The 17,164-nt window shown below is 35.2% G+C and overlaps 1 long non-coding RNA gene across 1 annotated transcript in view; it reads left to right on the plus strand.

Annotated features, from left to right (window-relative positions):
* The first annotated feature begins 7,967 nt into the window (after nucleotides 1-7,967).
* The window catches only part of LOC101145977 (uncharacterized), a 110,499-nt gene continuing 101,302 nt past the window's right edge, over nucleotides 7,968-17,164 (plus strand). The window contains exon 1 of the long non-coding RNA XR_002007295.2: nucleotides 7,968-8,025. This is a non-coding gene — a long non-coding RNA (uncharacterized lncRNA). The remainder of the gene's footprint in view (nucleotides 8,026-17,164) is intronic.

Here is a 17,164-nt window from a genome sequence, read left to right on the forward strand (position 1 = left end):
ATAGTGACAGGTTAACAGTAAAATATTTGACACATGTTTATCAGGTAGATACTAACAGCAGCAAACATAAAATATATCATAAGGGCTAAGCTACTATTAAACAACATTGGAATAAATAGAACATTTATACAAGGTTACTTTAATACTAATAAGGCATATTAGTCACTTCTGAAATATTATACTCATTATTATTTTAGCATTACGTATAATGCTAAAAATGTGAACACCAAAGAGAAATTGACAAAAAGATATTTCTTGGAAACCTGAAACATATTTTCAGTAAAACACTATAGAGATGTAGGCATAATAAACCTAGAATTGTTTATAGAAATAAAGAATATTAAATAGAATAAACACACATATATAAAATATTCCATGTTTGTTGTAGCATACAAACATTTTCCAGGATGCTACCCTTTCCAGTTCTCTGCCCATAGGCTATTTCTTGCAAAGACATACATAAATTAAAATAACAAAGGTGATTCACTATTTTGTTTATATTTTGATTCTGACCTGTCTTTCATTGTTGCCAGAAGAATCAAATTTCTTGCAACCCTAGCAAAAGTGCTCTCCCCAACCTCAGTGATAGCAGCCTTCCCAACCACACTGGTATAAGTATTTTCCCTTCTTCTGAGGGAATTAACTCTGCATTGCTCGAGAAAGCAGTAACGACCTCCACTGCGGCAGTGGCTGTGTAAGGCAATGTTGATTCTCCCCCCACCAGCCCCTTTGTTTCCAGACCTATAAGTAGACCAGACCCAGAAGGACCTTATAGGTGAGATACAAAGTGTTACCTGTGAGGAAGTGTATTCCACTCCCCTACCAAAAAAATCTTCAGAATATATACAAGCAGAAATCAGGTGAATATGTGTGGGAATGCCTATTAAGGGTATAGGATAATGGTGGAAGGAACATAAAGATTGAACAGGCCAAATTATTGATATATTGGCCCACTAAACAGGAATTATTTTTTATTGCTGCTGCTCATGGAGTTAGAAAGGTCTCTAGCAGTATGGTTAGTTTGCTGAAACATAGATCAAAGATGGTCCACCATGAGTGAATTTGAGATGCTGAACCTCTCTTGGTTTCATACAGAGGAAGGCATTCAAAGATCATTGAAACGTTAGAGTGGATTTGTCATTTAAGACCTACCCTCCCACACTGGAAAGGTCCAGAAGGCATGTCTTTCACCAATACTTTTAGAAAGGAATGTGAGGAGAGCACCAGCCAGCACCTGCCAAGAGGTCTGCAATCGCTCTCTTTTCTGTATGCTAGAACTGTAGCTACTCAAATGGAAAATCTTAATGCAATAGAAATTTTTGTGTCCTGCATGGGGCAGGGGCCAAGTAGCACTACTCAACTGCCAGGGGCAAGGTGGGTATAGTTACAGTAATGGATGTCAGAGTCAAAGCAGCATTCAGAATAGCCTGACTCATGTGGATGTATGGTGTTGGCTTATTAACTGTGGTAGTCCTAGAAGTGAGACAGATAGGAAGTCTGCTAAATTCATACTTATCTAGATAAGCAGAAAAGTTCCAGATCAAGTGAACAAAAGTATAACTCAACCATAAAAAGAGAGAGTGAAGGCCTCTCAATCAATTCCCACACTTGAACTTTTCTCTCTAAATCATCCCTTATGCCTTCATGGAAGAATCCCCTATTTTACAGATCCAGACCATGTTTAAGGAAAGAGAGGACAGATATCCTTGAGAAATAATCTTAATATATGTTACTGAGGCCTGACACTGTTAATTTTCCTTCTAACTTTTCCCAAAGGGTCATATAGCCTTCTACTACAGTAACTGAACATAGGGAAAAGAAAATAATCAGATCTTTTGGGAACTACTGGACACTGCCTCTGAACACTGAATCTAGGAGACCCAAAATGTTACTGTGACTTTCTACTTAGAGTAGGAACTTATGATGGTCAGGTGATCACTGGAGTTTTAACTCAGGCCCGTTTCACAGTGGGTCCCCATACCCACTCTGGTTATTTCCACAGTCACAGATGCATAATTGCAACAGACATATTTAGCAGCTGGCAGAATACCACATGGGTTCCCTGACTTGCGGAGTGATAACCATTATAGTGAGAAAGGCCAAGTGGAAGCCATTAGAACTGCCTCTACCTAGGAAACTAGTGAATCAAAAACAATACTGTATTCCTGGAGGAATTGCAGAGATTAGTGCCACTCTCAAGGACTTCATGTAGCGATGGTGACTCCCACCACCCACACATTCGACTCTCCTATTTCCCTTATGCAGATGACAACCTCTTGGAGAATTCTGGATTATCGTAAGCTTAACCAAATAGTGATTCCAATTGCAGCTGCTATAGCCAATGTGGTTTCATTGCTTAAGCATTTTAACACATTGCGTGGTACCTGGAATGTGGTTATTGATCTGAAAAATGCCTTTTTTCTTTATCTCTGTCCATTAAGATCCACCGGAAGCAGTGCACTTTCAGTTAGCAAGGACAGCAATGCCTTCACTGTCCTTCCTCAAGGGTATATTAATTTTCTAGCTGTAGTTCATAATTCAGTTCATAGGGATCTTGATTCCCTCTCCATTCTACCAGATATCACACCAGTCCATTATATTTATGATATTATGCTGATTGGTAAGACATTTGAATATCAGAGAGTGACTAAATTCAGGGACCTTTCATCACAGTGAAATTTCTAGGGATCCAGTAGTATCAGGGATGTCAAGATATCCCTTCTAGAGTGAATAATAAGTTGTTGTATCCTCTCTACAACCAAGAAAGAGGCAGAACACCTAGTGGCCTATCTGGTTTTCAGAAGTGCCATATGCCTTATTTGAATGTGTTTCTCCATCCCATTTACCAAATGACCCAAAAAGCTGCTAGTTTTTTGAGTGGGGCCTGTACGAAGAGAAAGCTCTGCAGCTCATTTAGGCTGCTGCACAAGCAGGTCTGCCACTTAGGCCATATGATCCAGCAGATCCAATGGTGTTTGAAGTGTTAGTGACAGATAGAGATGCTCCTTGGAGCCTTTGGTAGGACTCTGTATATGAATCACAGTGAAGGCCTCTAGGATTTTGGAGCAAGATCCTGACATCATCTGTAAATAACTATTCTCCTTTTGAGAGACAGCTCTTAGCTTGCTACCGGGCCTTAGTAGAAGCTGAACATTTGACTACGGGCCATATATTTACCATGCAACCTGATCTACCTGTTGTGAACTACATGGTAACTGACCTACCAAGCCATAGAGTCTGGTGTGCATAACAATAGTCCATCACTCAATGCAAGACATTGCATTCTTCAGGACATGATCGGTCCAGAAGAAGCCCCAACTGCACAAATAAATTATATGAAGAAGTGGGCCAAGTGCCTGTAGTTTCCAATCCTGCTACACTGCATCTTCTCTCTAAGTCAACCCCTATGTTTTCATGGAGGAATCTCCTATTTTTGTTTCATTTTATTCTGTATATTTCTCACTGGTGCCAGAAGAATAAAATTCCTTAACAATTGTATTATTCTTCTGCCATCCCTTTTGTTTATTTCTCCAACTTAAATTCTGCTAGTAGGTAAGCACTTTATTCAAAATATTTTGGAAGTTATTTTGGGGATTGTACTGCTTTCATTAAATTTGTTTGCATTTTCCACTCACTTGCTGTCTGAACATGTGATAAACCAAATAATAGAGCATAATAACTGCGCTTATTTTATATTGTATGTCTTTATTATATAGCCATGTTGACATATGCCCTATTACGTTTCAAATAAATAAGTTAGAGGGATGATATAGAGATGTTCAAGGGGAAAATAATTAACTTCGAGTGTAAGAGTAATCAGTAGAATATTCAATTTATTAAATTTTCAAACCCTCTTATGTGTTAATTTCCTCATACACTAGAATGTTCTAACTTTTTAGTAACATTCTGATAAAAGGAAATAATCCTCTTTGCCATATGGAAACAGTAGAGACAAACATCATAGTTTGTGATGAATATAATATTTTTCTAGTGTCCATTCAACCCAAGAAAAGCTTGTATCAATCCTTTTTGTAGGACAACGTTTTAATAATCGTGTAAAATGTTTACCATAGACTCTAAAAATGTTGAAGAACCAAATTCTAATTCTCATTCTATATAATAAGCATTTTAAATTCTGTTTTGTTATCTTGCATAATAGTATATAATAGTAACTTTTCTGAGTACACACATATAGAATGAGTAAAAATCAAGTTACATCATATAACTGAGTATATTTTCAGCTTCATTAAAAATTTGAGGGGCTCTAAGAAAACTTACGATGCATTTTACTATTTAACTTTCACAACCTTCGTCATCTTTAAACATAGGAAAGAGGCCAAGATAGGCAAAATAACCTGTATAATTGCAAATCTGTAATTCAAGTCCAGTTAATATAATTCATATCCCACTGCACTTGCTATTACATACTTGTATTTGTAATCCACTTTACAATCTACAATTTGTTTTTACTAGCTTTAATTTTCAAAGCAGGTTTGTAAGATGAGTGAAGCTGCCATTATTTCAACCCTTAGGATTTCAGCAAAGTCAGGGTCATATAGCAAAATTATGGAGTAAGAAAATGAACAAAACCTTTTTATGACAAATTCAGTGTCTTCTAGATTATAAGCAAGACTCTCCATCCCATTCCTTCTTCACTTGTTTTATTTCCTTTCCTTATTCCTCTAGCACATTGTTTTCCTCCTCCCCTACCTCCCACCTATTTTTAGTGCCAAATGTGCCATATTTAGCTTTTCTCTTTTACGGAAAAGAAAATGGACTTCAAACTGGACAAGATAGGAAAAACAATAGTAAGTGAATATAGAAGCTCAAGTATGAGAGAAAATAATAAAAGTTAACCTTGCACTTTTAATAAGCCCTAGTCATTAGTTCCAGTTGAACTAAAGGATAACATTATAAAAGTTGGAGTTAGATGTGCAAATGATTATACCCAGTTGCTTGAATGTAGTTCAAAAAATTGATTAAAAGACTTCCCTCATTCCAGAAGAAGAGCAGAGAATTCTGGTCATCAGCCTTTCTTTCTCTGATTTGGATACAATTTTAAATTGTTTGACAAATGTGTATTTGTATACTCCAGAGCAGAAATAAATACTTTACCTACTGGGAATATTAATACACATACTACTCAAATATAAAACAAATCATAGAAAAATGCAAAGTTTTATACTTATGTAGCCAAAGATGATATATAAGTTCAGAATAGGAATACCAGTTGGAAGCTTCTTTTATAATTATATTTTACTAGGAATAGCCAGAGTTCCTACTGACATGAATAATTAAATCATTCACTTATTCATTCATCAAATATTTATTTGTGACTGTTATGTACCAGACACTGTCTAGGCACTGGGGATATCAACGAACAAAGGTAAAGCTATTTACATAATAAAATAGATGATTATATTACTTTTCTATTCAAGAAAGTTTTTTCTCCAGAAAATATTAAATGAGACTTTTAGAAATATGTTTTATTTAAATAACTAATAGTGTGAAAGTGGATTTCTCAATGAATATAAATACCTAGGTGAAATTAAGCAGTAGTCTTTTCTGTATTATTGAAAACTTGAACAGAAGTTATTTTGGACTAAATGTGTTTTGGGGAAGAAATTTACTTGTTCTTTTTAACCTCGTTTTTTGGTCAGTATCACATTTGGCAATAGAAAGTATTATAGCTTAGTGGAAAATAAGTCATATTCTGGAGTCTTCCAGACTTGGTCCAAATTCCAGTCTTGTCACAGAGCTAGTATATGACCTTGATTACTCAATATTTCTATATCTTAGTTTCTTATTCATAAACTGAGTTAATTATAGAACATATTCCACTACATTGTTATGAGTATTAAATGAGACATTACATTTACAATATGGGGGTAATATTAAAACTAAAAATAACACTATTATTGTTATTATTTCAGACTGAATATTAAGTTGAACGTGTACTTGAATCTAGGGTAAATTAAATAGAGCTAGCTATGTGTAAGAAGTAAATGATTTAGAACACAGTTTTACTAGATCGTATGATAACGTTGTCTCAAGTGTATATAACAGAGTCTATCAGTGCAGTGAATTAGTCTTTCAATGACACAGTTCTAAAAGTTGACCAACTGAAACACGGAGTAATCACAGTGCCTTTCCAAACATAGATATTTATATACTATAAAACAGACAGTTCCTTAATTATGCCAACAACTTTGATACTATTTTGAACTTCCTACCTTAAGTGTGCTGACACAAATGCTTAGCATGATGCTGGGAAGAGAAATGATAGAGGACAACTGTCATATGCACCTTACCTGGGCTAAGGCATATTCCTAATAGTAGATGAGCCCATGCATACAGTAGGTAGCTCCTGAAGGGTGAGGAGAAAGATCAGATGAACATGTAAACTCATAAAGCACTATGAAGCATATTTTGATGTCTTTAAACTTATATTTGAAAATTGTTATTTTTATTGTGGAATAGGGATGTACAGCAGAAATGGAGGGAAAGGCTTCTTAGAGTGAAAAAAAGCAATTTCTAAAGAAAAATATAATTTAGAGGGTATCATTTAATTTCAGTAATTCTCTTGGTTAAATCACTCTTTGTAAAATATTTGCAAACTAAAGCTTCTTATATTATTTCTATTGAGAAAGAGTTTTCAAGCTCACAAATGTCTTATAAATGAAATTGTGATACACAGCCCTTTTATATGTTGAAACTGCTTACATACTGCCAGTGAGTTTTAAATAGCAATGAGTCCAGCTTACTCACACAATAAAAAGCTGTCTTTTATGTTCTCTTAATTAGAGTTCAGGTTATTCTCTTGAAACTTAAAATTATGGATAATACTTGTACTTGGAAAGCCATAATGAATTTCTGGTGATGGTTAAGAGTATGGGATCTTGGGAGTAGTTGCCCTCAGCAAGAAAACCAAAATTTTTTGTCTGTAAATAGACTAACATAATTTTGTGTTCTTCATGGTATTATCACTAACTGGTAATAAAACCTTATTAGAGATTCACAGTATATGAACATTTTAAAAGACATCATGATTTTACATAACACCATCACATTTTTGGTTTATTTACTTTTGTATAAGTATTTGCCAAGTACTTTTCATCTATCCCTTTTAATTATGGATAAAATATTTTGCCCTTAAAGAAATGACTACAAGTTAGACAATGTTAGCAAAATTATGTTTTCTATTTGTTTTTCCTAGAAGAGTAAGGAGCTTCTTCATAATTTGATCTTTTTTCCAAAACTAGACACTAGGTCATAAATGTACAGAATTACATTAGATCTGGAGGAGAAGGTAGACAATGTGGAAATTATGATCTAGACAATAACATCATCTTCTCCTCAAGGAATATACTCTCAATACCTAATAGGTCTTGAGGGTGATGTGAAACTTGCTTTGTTCATTCAACACTTCGTTTTAGAGATCTATTCATGTATAAGCTTTCAAATTTAGATAAACATCATTCATTTTACTTTCCACATTGCATTTTGAATATATATAAAGCAATATTTTAATTCATGTTTTCACTTATTAGACATTTGTGTTGTTTCCACTTTTTTTCTGATAGAAACCATACCTATGGGAGCATCCTAATACATATCTCTGGTATACATGTGTAGGAAATTTTTCTAGACAAAAATACAATTAGAAACAGAAGTGCAGGGTCTTCGAATTCTATTTAAAGTGGTTATAATAACATTAGCCATGACCTATCGTTAATTTCCTGTTTATTCATTGACATGGTCTGGCTCTGTGTCCCCACCCAAATCTCATCTTGAATTGTAATTCAAATTGTAAAGCCCATGTGTTGGGGGAGAGACCTCGTGGGAGGCAATAAGATTACGGAAGCAGTTTCCCCATGCTGTGCTCCTGAAAGTGAGTGAGTTCTCATGAGATCTGATGATTTTATAAGGGACTTTTCCCTCTGCGACCATGTGAAGAACGATGTGTTTGCTTTCTCTTCTGCCATGGTTTTGAGTTTCCTGAGGCCTCCCCAGACATGTGGAACTGTGAGTCACTTAAACCTCTTTATTTTATAAATTACCCAGTCTCAGGTATTGTTTCATAGCAGCATGAAAATGAACTAATATGGTAAATTGGTACCAGGGGTGGGGCACTGCTATAAAGGTACTAAAAAATGTAGAAGGCAACTTTGGAACTAGGTAACAGGCAGAGATGGAACAGTTTGGATGGCTCAAAAAAAAGACAGGAAAACATGGAAAAATTTAGAACTTCCTAGAGATTTGTTGAATGGCTTTGACCAAATGCTGATAGTGATATGGACAATGAAGTCCAGGCTGAAGTTGTCTCAGTTGGAGATGAGGAACTCGTTGGGAACTGGAGCAAAGGTCACTCTTGCTATGCTTTAGCAAAGAGACTGGAGGCATTTTGCTCCTGCCCTAGAAATTTGTGGAATTTTGAACTTGAGAGAGATGATTTAGTATATCTGGCAGAGAAAATTCCTAAAGAGCAAAGTGTTCGAGAAGAAGCAGAGCATAAATGTTTGAAAAATTTGCAGCCTCTGTTAATGTGATAGAAAAAGAAAAACTCACTTTCTGAGGAGAAATTCAAGCTGGCTGCAGAAGATTGCATAAATAATGAAGAGCTGAATGTTAATCATCAAGACAATGGGGAAAATGTCTCCAGGACGTGTCACAGACCTTCAGGTCAGCCCCTTCTATCACAGGCTCAGAGGCTTAGAAGGGAAAAATGGTTTCCTGGGCTGGGTCCAGGGCCCCCCTGCTCTGTTCAGCCTCAGGGTATGGTTCCCTACATTCCAGCCATACCAGCCATGGCTGAAAGGGGCCAACATACAGCTAAGGCTGTTGCTTCAGAGGGCACAAGCTCCAAACCTTGGTGGCTTACATGTGCTGTTGGGCCTTCAAGTGCAGAGAAGTAAACAACTGAGCTTTATTAACCTCTGCCTAGATTTTAGAGGATGTATGGAAATGCCTGGATGTCCAGGCAGAAGTTTGCTGCAGGGGTGGAGCCCTTGTGGAGAACCTCTGCTAGGGCAGTGTGGAAGGGATATGGGGGTTGGAGCCCCAACACAAAGTCTCCACTGAGGCACTGTCTAGTGGATCTGTGAGAAGAGGGCCACCGTGTTCCAGGTCCTAGAATGGTAGCTCCACCAACCACTTGCACGCGGCAGCAGAAAAGTCAGACACTCAACACCAGCCCATGAAAGTAGCCAGGAGTGGGGCTGTACCCTGTAAAGCCATAGAAGTGGAGCTGCACAAAGCCATGGTAAGCCACCTCTTGCATCAGCATGACCTGGATGTGAGACATGGAATCAAAGGAGATCATCTTGGAAATTTAAGGTTTAATGACTGCCCTATTGGATTTCAGGCTTACATGGGGCCTGTAGCAATTTTCCCATTTGGGATGGGTGCATTTATCCAAAGGCTGTACCCCCATTGTATCTAGAAAGTAACTAACTTGCTTTCAATTTTATAGGCTTATAGGTGGAAGGGACTTGCCTTGTCTCAGATGAGACTATGGAATTGGACTTTGGGGTTAATGCTGAAATGAGTTAAGACTTTGGGGAACTGTTGGTCAGGCATAATTGCATTTTAAAATGTGAAAAAGATGAGATTTGGGAGGGGCGAGGGGCTAGGGGTGTAATGATATGGTCTGGTTCTGCATCTCCACCCAAATCTCATCTTGAATTGTAATCCAAATTCTAATCCCCACATGTTGTGGGAGGAACCTTGTGAGAGGTGATTAGATTATGTGGGCAGTTATCCCATGCTGTGCTCATAATTTTGAGTGAGTTCTCATTAGATCTGATGATTTTGTAAGGGACTTTTCACCACTTTGCTCTGCACTTCTCTCTCCTGCCACCATGTGAAGGATGTGTGTGCTTCCCATGACTGTAAGTTTCCTGAGGCCTCCCAAGCCATGCAGAACTGTGAGTCAATGAAATCTCTTTTCTTTATAAATTAGCCAGCCTTGAGTATTTCTTCATAGTATCATGAAAATGAACCAATACATTCATATTCTGATGATAATTGATACAGTTAAAATTTTGACTATCCCTAATGAAATTCATCTAACACTATCACGTTGTTGGTTCAATTAGCATTTTCTTGATTACCAGTGATACAAAATTTTTATTTATTTTATATTTATAAAGTATTATAATTTGTATAATATTTTATTTTTAATGGCAATTTGTTTTTCTTTTGGAAACTGAACACTTGCAGCATTCTTCAGGTATTGAAGTCTTAGTTATTTATTGGTAATATGTATAAATTCCTTATACATACACACCAATTTTGTGCTTGGAAACCTCTTTCCTGTAACTTCATCTACCCCATCTTGTGATCTTACACCATTGCCCTCCTATGTGCATATTTAGAATCAGTTTGTCTAATTACAGAAGTAATCACATCTTAAAGAGTAAAATGGGAAAATGTGAAATGATTACTGATGTATCCATAAATCATAGGGATATTTTGATATCATTCACACTAAAGGTTATAAGACAAACCTATGCTAAAATAAAAAGGAGGACAGATAATAAGTATTTTAGCTTTTCAAGCCACACATGTCTCTGTTTTTTGTTAATTAAGATGATTTTTAAAAAATAAAATAGACACATGTATTTAACTATGTAAAAATGCCATTAAAAGACACTTCAATTATGATACTGCAAAAAAAATCACTGAATAAAATGTTAAATAAATAATATTACAGTCTGAGTGCTTTTGAGTTGTAGGAAAACACATTTTCTGATGTAATATATATTGTTAAACTACAAATTTCACAGTGTACAATCAGTTATGTGGAATTTGCCTGAATTTTGAAGTCTGAAAGTTCACTAATCAATTAATATTAGTAAGATTAGCCTGGTTTTTCTCTAACTTGTATAGGCTGAACACAGCTTATTATTTTTTAAATACTCATACAAAAATTACAGTTATCCTAAGATTGATGACATACATGAAAACTCTAAGGCTAGAAGGAGGAAACACTGCATTGAAAATAGGTTTTTGAAAGAGAAGGTGGTTTGCATTAGTCATGTGCAATTAAACCAGTCTTAAAATCAAAGTGCAATAAACCCCAGGAGTCCAGCCCTGATTATCTATGAGTTAGTGATGCATGAGATAGGATATTCAAGGTGGTAATGTGAAGTGTAACCATGTGAAAAAAGCCAAGATCACTCATAAGGAGCTTCTAGTGATTTAAAGAATAGTACATTCTGCTATGGAATTCTAATGTAGTTATTTTACCCATACTACCAATGGTACTTATATTAGAGTTTTTTTTTAATTTCGTGGGTCAAATTCAAATATGGTCCTATGTGTTTACAGTAGTTTCACTCAACATTAAAAATATAACTTGGAAACACTGTTGATTATTTTGATCACTGTGTATTGTCATACAGATGCTGCTCAAGGCTGCCCAACTGAGGAAGAGAGCCAGTGCTGAAATTCAGCCCAAGTTGTTTGCCAAGCCCATACCCAGGCACAAGGCTGTCCAAGCTAAAAAAAAAAAAAAAAGTCTTTCTTATAATCCCACAAAAATAAAATATAAACTAATGCTGGCCTGATTTAGCTCATGATCATCAATATATCATGATCTCCTTACAGTATTAAAGGTCAATACAATAGCATAAAGAAAATATGCAATTGCAAAGTCCAGAATACCAAAACTGTGACATAAGTTAATTAGCACCCTCTGGAACAGGATGTAATCTTAAAAATGCCAGATCACGTAACTTTCTAGGCCACATTTCAAATTAATTTGCTTTGTAGGTTAATCTCGATATTCCACCAACAACTTAATCCAGTATAATTAAAACCAAATTTATAATCTATTTACCCCAATATGCTTCTCCTCCTAGCATTTTGTTTAAATGATCACATTTTATATCAAACAACTTAATACTCCATTAGTATCACCTACTCTTTCCTGTCACATTTATTTGATATTTGACCAGAACACAATTTCTTAGAGCCTCCTTCATCTAATTCTTTATATGCCTTCCTACTACTTACTATTTCAGGTATACAGCTCTGATTTTGTCATTCTCCAGGTAAAATGCCTTTGATAGCTCTTTCTTCCCAGCACAATTACTTTGTAACTACTTGCCCTGATATTCAGTCATCCATAAACTGCTGCAACCTACCATGTTAATCTTTACCTTCCAGGATTTACTTTACGTAAGCTGTTTTGCCCCATATATGTCTCCTGTGAAAAACATCTTACTGAAAAAGTTTAACACCAATACACTTTACTGAATTCCCAGATTCTTTCATTTACTTAAAAAAATCCAGCTTATATATCTAGTGCAATTTACCAGTTTAAAATATATAATTCATTGGTTTTTAGTATATTCAGAATTCAATTTTGGAACATTTAATCTTACAAAAAAAAACCCTTATACCTATTATTAATAACTCCTCATTTCTGCCTAATATTCCATTCCAAGGCAATTACTAATAGATCATCTGTCTCTACAGACTTGTCTATCCTGGACACTTCAAATAAATAGAAGAATTCAATATGTGGTCTTTGTGACTGGCCTCTTACACTTAGCCTACTGTTTTTAAGGTTCTATCCATGACGTACTTTAACATACTGTAGCATATATTAGTACTTCACTTCTTTTTTATTGCTCAATAGTATTCCATTATATGGATATACTACATTTCATTGATCTATTTATTTATCTAAATATTTGGGTTGTTTCTGATTATAGGCTATTATGAATAATGTTACCAATAACATTTCTGTAAAAGTTTTTGGTAGGTATGTGTTGTCATTTCTCTTAATAGTATACCTAGGAATGGAATTGATGGCTCATATTCTAACACTAGGTAGAAATTTTTGAGGGACTGACAGTTTCCTAAGGTGGCTGTACCATTTCACATTCCTGTCAGTAGTGTATCAGCATTCCAATTCTTTCACATCCTTGTTAACACTTGCTATTATCTGACCTTTGTTGTTGTTTGCTTGTTTTTGGAGACAAAGTCTTGATGTGTTGCCTAGCCTGGAGTGCAGTGGTGCAAACTTAGCTCAATGCAATCACCACTTCCTAGGCTCAAACAATCCTCCCACCTCAGCCTTCTTAGGTGCTGGGAATACAGGCACTTGCCATCACTCCTGGCTATTTATTTTCCTTTGTATTATATGTAGAGACGGGCTTTTGCCATATTGCCTAGGCTGGTCTCAAACTCCTGGGCTCAAGCAATCCGCACATCTTGGCCTCCCAAAGTGCTGGGATTACAGGTGTGAGCCACCATGCCTGGCCTGACTTTTTGATTATAGCCATCCTATGTATCTGATTCCCACCTACTGATTTACCAACTCTTTTTCAACTTTTATTTTAGGTCCAGAGGGTACATGTGTGAGTTTGTTGCATGAGTATATTGTGTGACACTGATGTATGGGGTACAAATAATCCCAACACCAATGTAGAGAACACAATATCCAATAGGTAGTTCTTCAGGCCCTTTCTCCATCCTGCCCTCCCCCACATGGTAGATCCCAGTGTCTATTGTGCCCATCTTCATGTCCATGCATAACCAATGTTTAGTTCCCACTTATAAGTGAGAGCATGCAGTATTTGGCTTTCTGTGCCCACGTTAATTCACTTAAGATAATGGTCTCCAGCTGGATCCATATTGATGCAAAGTACATAATTTCTTTCATTTTATGGCTGCATAGTATTCCATGTTATGTTTGTACCTCATTTTCTTTATCCAGTCCATAGCTGATGGACATCTACATTGATTCCATGTCCTCATTAATGTGAATAGTGTTTTGATGAACATATGAATGTATTTGTCTTTTTGGTAGAATAATTTATTTTCCTTTGGATATACAGCCAGTAATGGAATTGCTGGGTCGAATGGTCGTTCTTTTGTAAGCTCTTTGAGAGATCTCCAAGTTTCGTTCCACAGGCACTGAAATAGTTTACATTCCCACCAATAATGAACACACATTCCCTTTTCTCCACAACCCTGTCAACACCTATTATTTTTTTACTTTTTAATAGTAGCCATTCTGACTGGTGTGTGATGGTACTTCATTATGGCTTTCATTTGCATTTCTTTCCTGACTTGTGATTTTGAGTAGTTTTTCATATGTTTGTTGGTGACATGTATGTCTTCTGAGAAGAGCCTGTTCATGTTTTTTGCCCACTTCTTAACAGGGCTGTTCATCTTTTGCTTGCTGATTTGTTCAAGTTTCTTAGAGATAGTGGATATTAGATCTCTGTTGGATGTATAGTTTGCAAATATTTTCTCTCTGTCTGTTTACCCTGTTGAGAGTTTCTTTTATTGTGCAGAAACCCTTTAATTTAATCAGGTCCAACTTATCCATTTTTCTTTTGGTTGAAATTGCTTTTGAGGACTTAGTTATGACTTATTTGCCAAAGCTGACGTCAAGAAGGGTATTCTCTAGGTTTTCTTATATGACATTTTATAGTTTTAGGTCTTATATTAAAGTCTTTGTTTCATCTCAAATTGACTTTTTTTCTCTGGTAAAAGGTAGGGGTCCAGTTCAAGCTAGTAGAAGAAAAGAAATAATAAAATCAGAGCAGAACTGAACAAAATTGAGACCCCAAAATCCATACAAAGTATACATGAAACCAAAATGTGTTTTTTGAAAGACTAAACAACAGCTATAGACCTCAGTAGGAAGATTAACAAAGAAAAAAAGATAAAATATCCAAATAAGCACAATGAGAAATGCAACATAAAAACAATACTACAGACATACAAATGATCCTCAGATACTCTTTTCCTCTCTGTGCACCAATTCTAAAATCTAGAGTAAATGGATAAATTTCTTGGAAATGCACAATCTCCCAAGACTGAATCAGGAAGTAATCAAAACTGAATAGACCAATATCAAGTTCCAAAATTGAATAAACAATTAAAAATCTACCAAATATAAAGAGCTCTGAACCAGATGGATTCACAGTTGAATTCTACCAGATGTACAAAAAAGAGTTGGTATCAGTCCTATTGAAACTACTCCAATAACTTGGGAAGAGGAGGTCCTCCCCAACTTACTCTTCAAAGCCAGTATCACTCTGACACCAAAACCTGGCAACTAAGCAACAAAGAAAGAAAGCTGCAGGCTAATATCCCTCATTAACACAGATGCAAAAATCCTCAACAAAATATTAGCAAACCTAATTCAGCAGTACATCAGTAAGTTAATTTACCACAATCAAGTAGGCTTTATTCCTGGGATGCAGGGTTGGTTCAAAATATGCAAATCAATAAATGTGATTCGTGCATAAACAGAATTTAAAACAGAAACCATATGAAAATTTCAATAGTCACAGAAAAAGCTTTCATTAAAATCCAACATTCCATCATAACAAAATCTCTCAACAAACTAGGGACTGAAGAAACATATCTCAAAATAATGAGTCATCTATGACAGCCAACATCATACTGAAGGAGAAAAGCTAGCAGCATTCCCCTAAAGAAATGGAACACGATAAGGATGCTCACTCTCACCTCTTCTATTCAGCGTAATACTGAAGGTCCTAGCCAGAGCAATCTGGCAAGAAAGAAAAATGAAAGTCATCTAAGTAGGCAAAGAAGAAGTCAAACTATCTCTCTTCCGTGATTATATGATTCTATGGCTAGAAAACCCTAAAAACTTCACCAAAAGGCTTCTTGAGCTGATAAATCACTTCACTAAAGTTTCAGGATAAAAATCAGTGTAGAAAAATCAGTAACATTTCTATACACCAATAATGTTCAAGCTGAGAACAAAATCAAGAACGCTACTCCATTTACAGTAGGCACAAGGAAAACAAAATACTTAGGATTATATCTAACCAAGGAGATAAAATATTTTTATAAGGAGAAATATACAACATTGCTGAAAGAAATCATAGATCATACAAACAAATGGAAAACATTTGATGTGCATGAATTGTAAGAACCAATACCATTAAAAAGGCCATACTGCCCAAAGGAATCTACAAAGTGTAGTTTAAAAATATATAAACAACTTGTACCAATTTTAAAAGGATAAACAATACAGTAGTACAATGAGCAAAGAATTCCCAAAAGAGGAGTTAGAATAACCAATAAAAGCATGTAAAGAACACCAATATCACAAATAAACAGAAAATGACACATTTAAACAGTAAAATATATGTTCATACCTTAATGAGAAAAAAATATACAGAAACACTAACTTCATTTCTCTGACAGAGAAATAATTTTAAGTCTTTTAAGTAATGATGGACACTTTAAGCCTAATAAGTCATGTTGGAGAGGAGTATGACAGTAACTAGCCAAATTGATAATACAATTGAGTCCTTATTTCCACTTCAAGATATATGCAATCAAACATTTCAAAAAGCCTCTTCACAAGGAGTTATGTAAAACAATGTTAATTGCAGCATTGCCATTAATGATGAAAATGAAGCTATGTAAATGAATAGCATACTGTATTTAATGCTATGTAACTGTTAAATGAATTAATTACATACACTTCTTTGTTTATGTGAACCATTGATGTACAGTAAAATATGTTTTTTAGACAAGAAATTATCAATAGCATATTATTTTAACACAAATATAAACAGAAAACATCTACATGTTTTATACGCATATGTATACAGAAATCTGATAAAATAGATTGTAGTGATATGCATAAAAAGTCTGACAATATGAATTGTGTTACTTGTGCAGAACAAATGAAGTGGAGAAGAATAAAATAATGTGGTAAGCTTCTTTAAAAAAAGGTAATGGCTGAATGTATAAATCTTTAAAAATGAAGCCTGAAATATTTAAAAATGTAAAAAGTTTTTAACTCAAAATGCTTTGTTAGATCATTTTCCTTTGTTCTTTGTGCTATCTGCAGCTTTTATATTTTAAATAAAAATTGGTAAAAAACATTGAAATGTAAATTCATGTATCTATCAATAGATCTATATGCTTATATAGGCATATAAATACATAAGCAAATACAAGGAGCAGATAACAGTGGATACCTCTGTGAACTGGTGGCAGACATTGATAAGACAGTTAGCTTCCACTGCATATAAACTTAAACTGTATGAACTTTTACCAGATAACTGTATTATCTATACATATAAACCAACCAAATATACTTGAAGAATAAACAAGCAAAAATGAATGAATAAACAACAAAAAAGAGAGAAAA

The sequence above is a fragment of the Gorilla gorilla genome, chromosome 13 (assembly GCF_029281585.2).
Source record: "Gorilla gorilla gorilla isolate KB3781 chromosome 13, NHGRI_mGorGor1-v2.1_pri, whole genome shotgun sequence".
In the NCBI taxonomy this organism is placed as follows: Eukaryota; Metazoa; Chordata; class Mammalia; order Primates; family Hominidae; genus Gorilla; species Gorilla gorilla.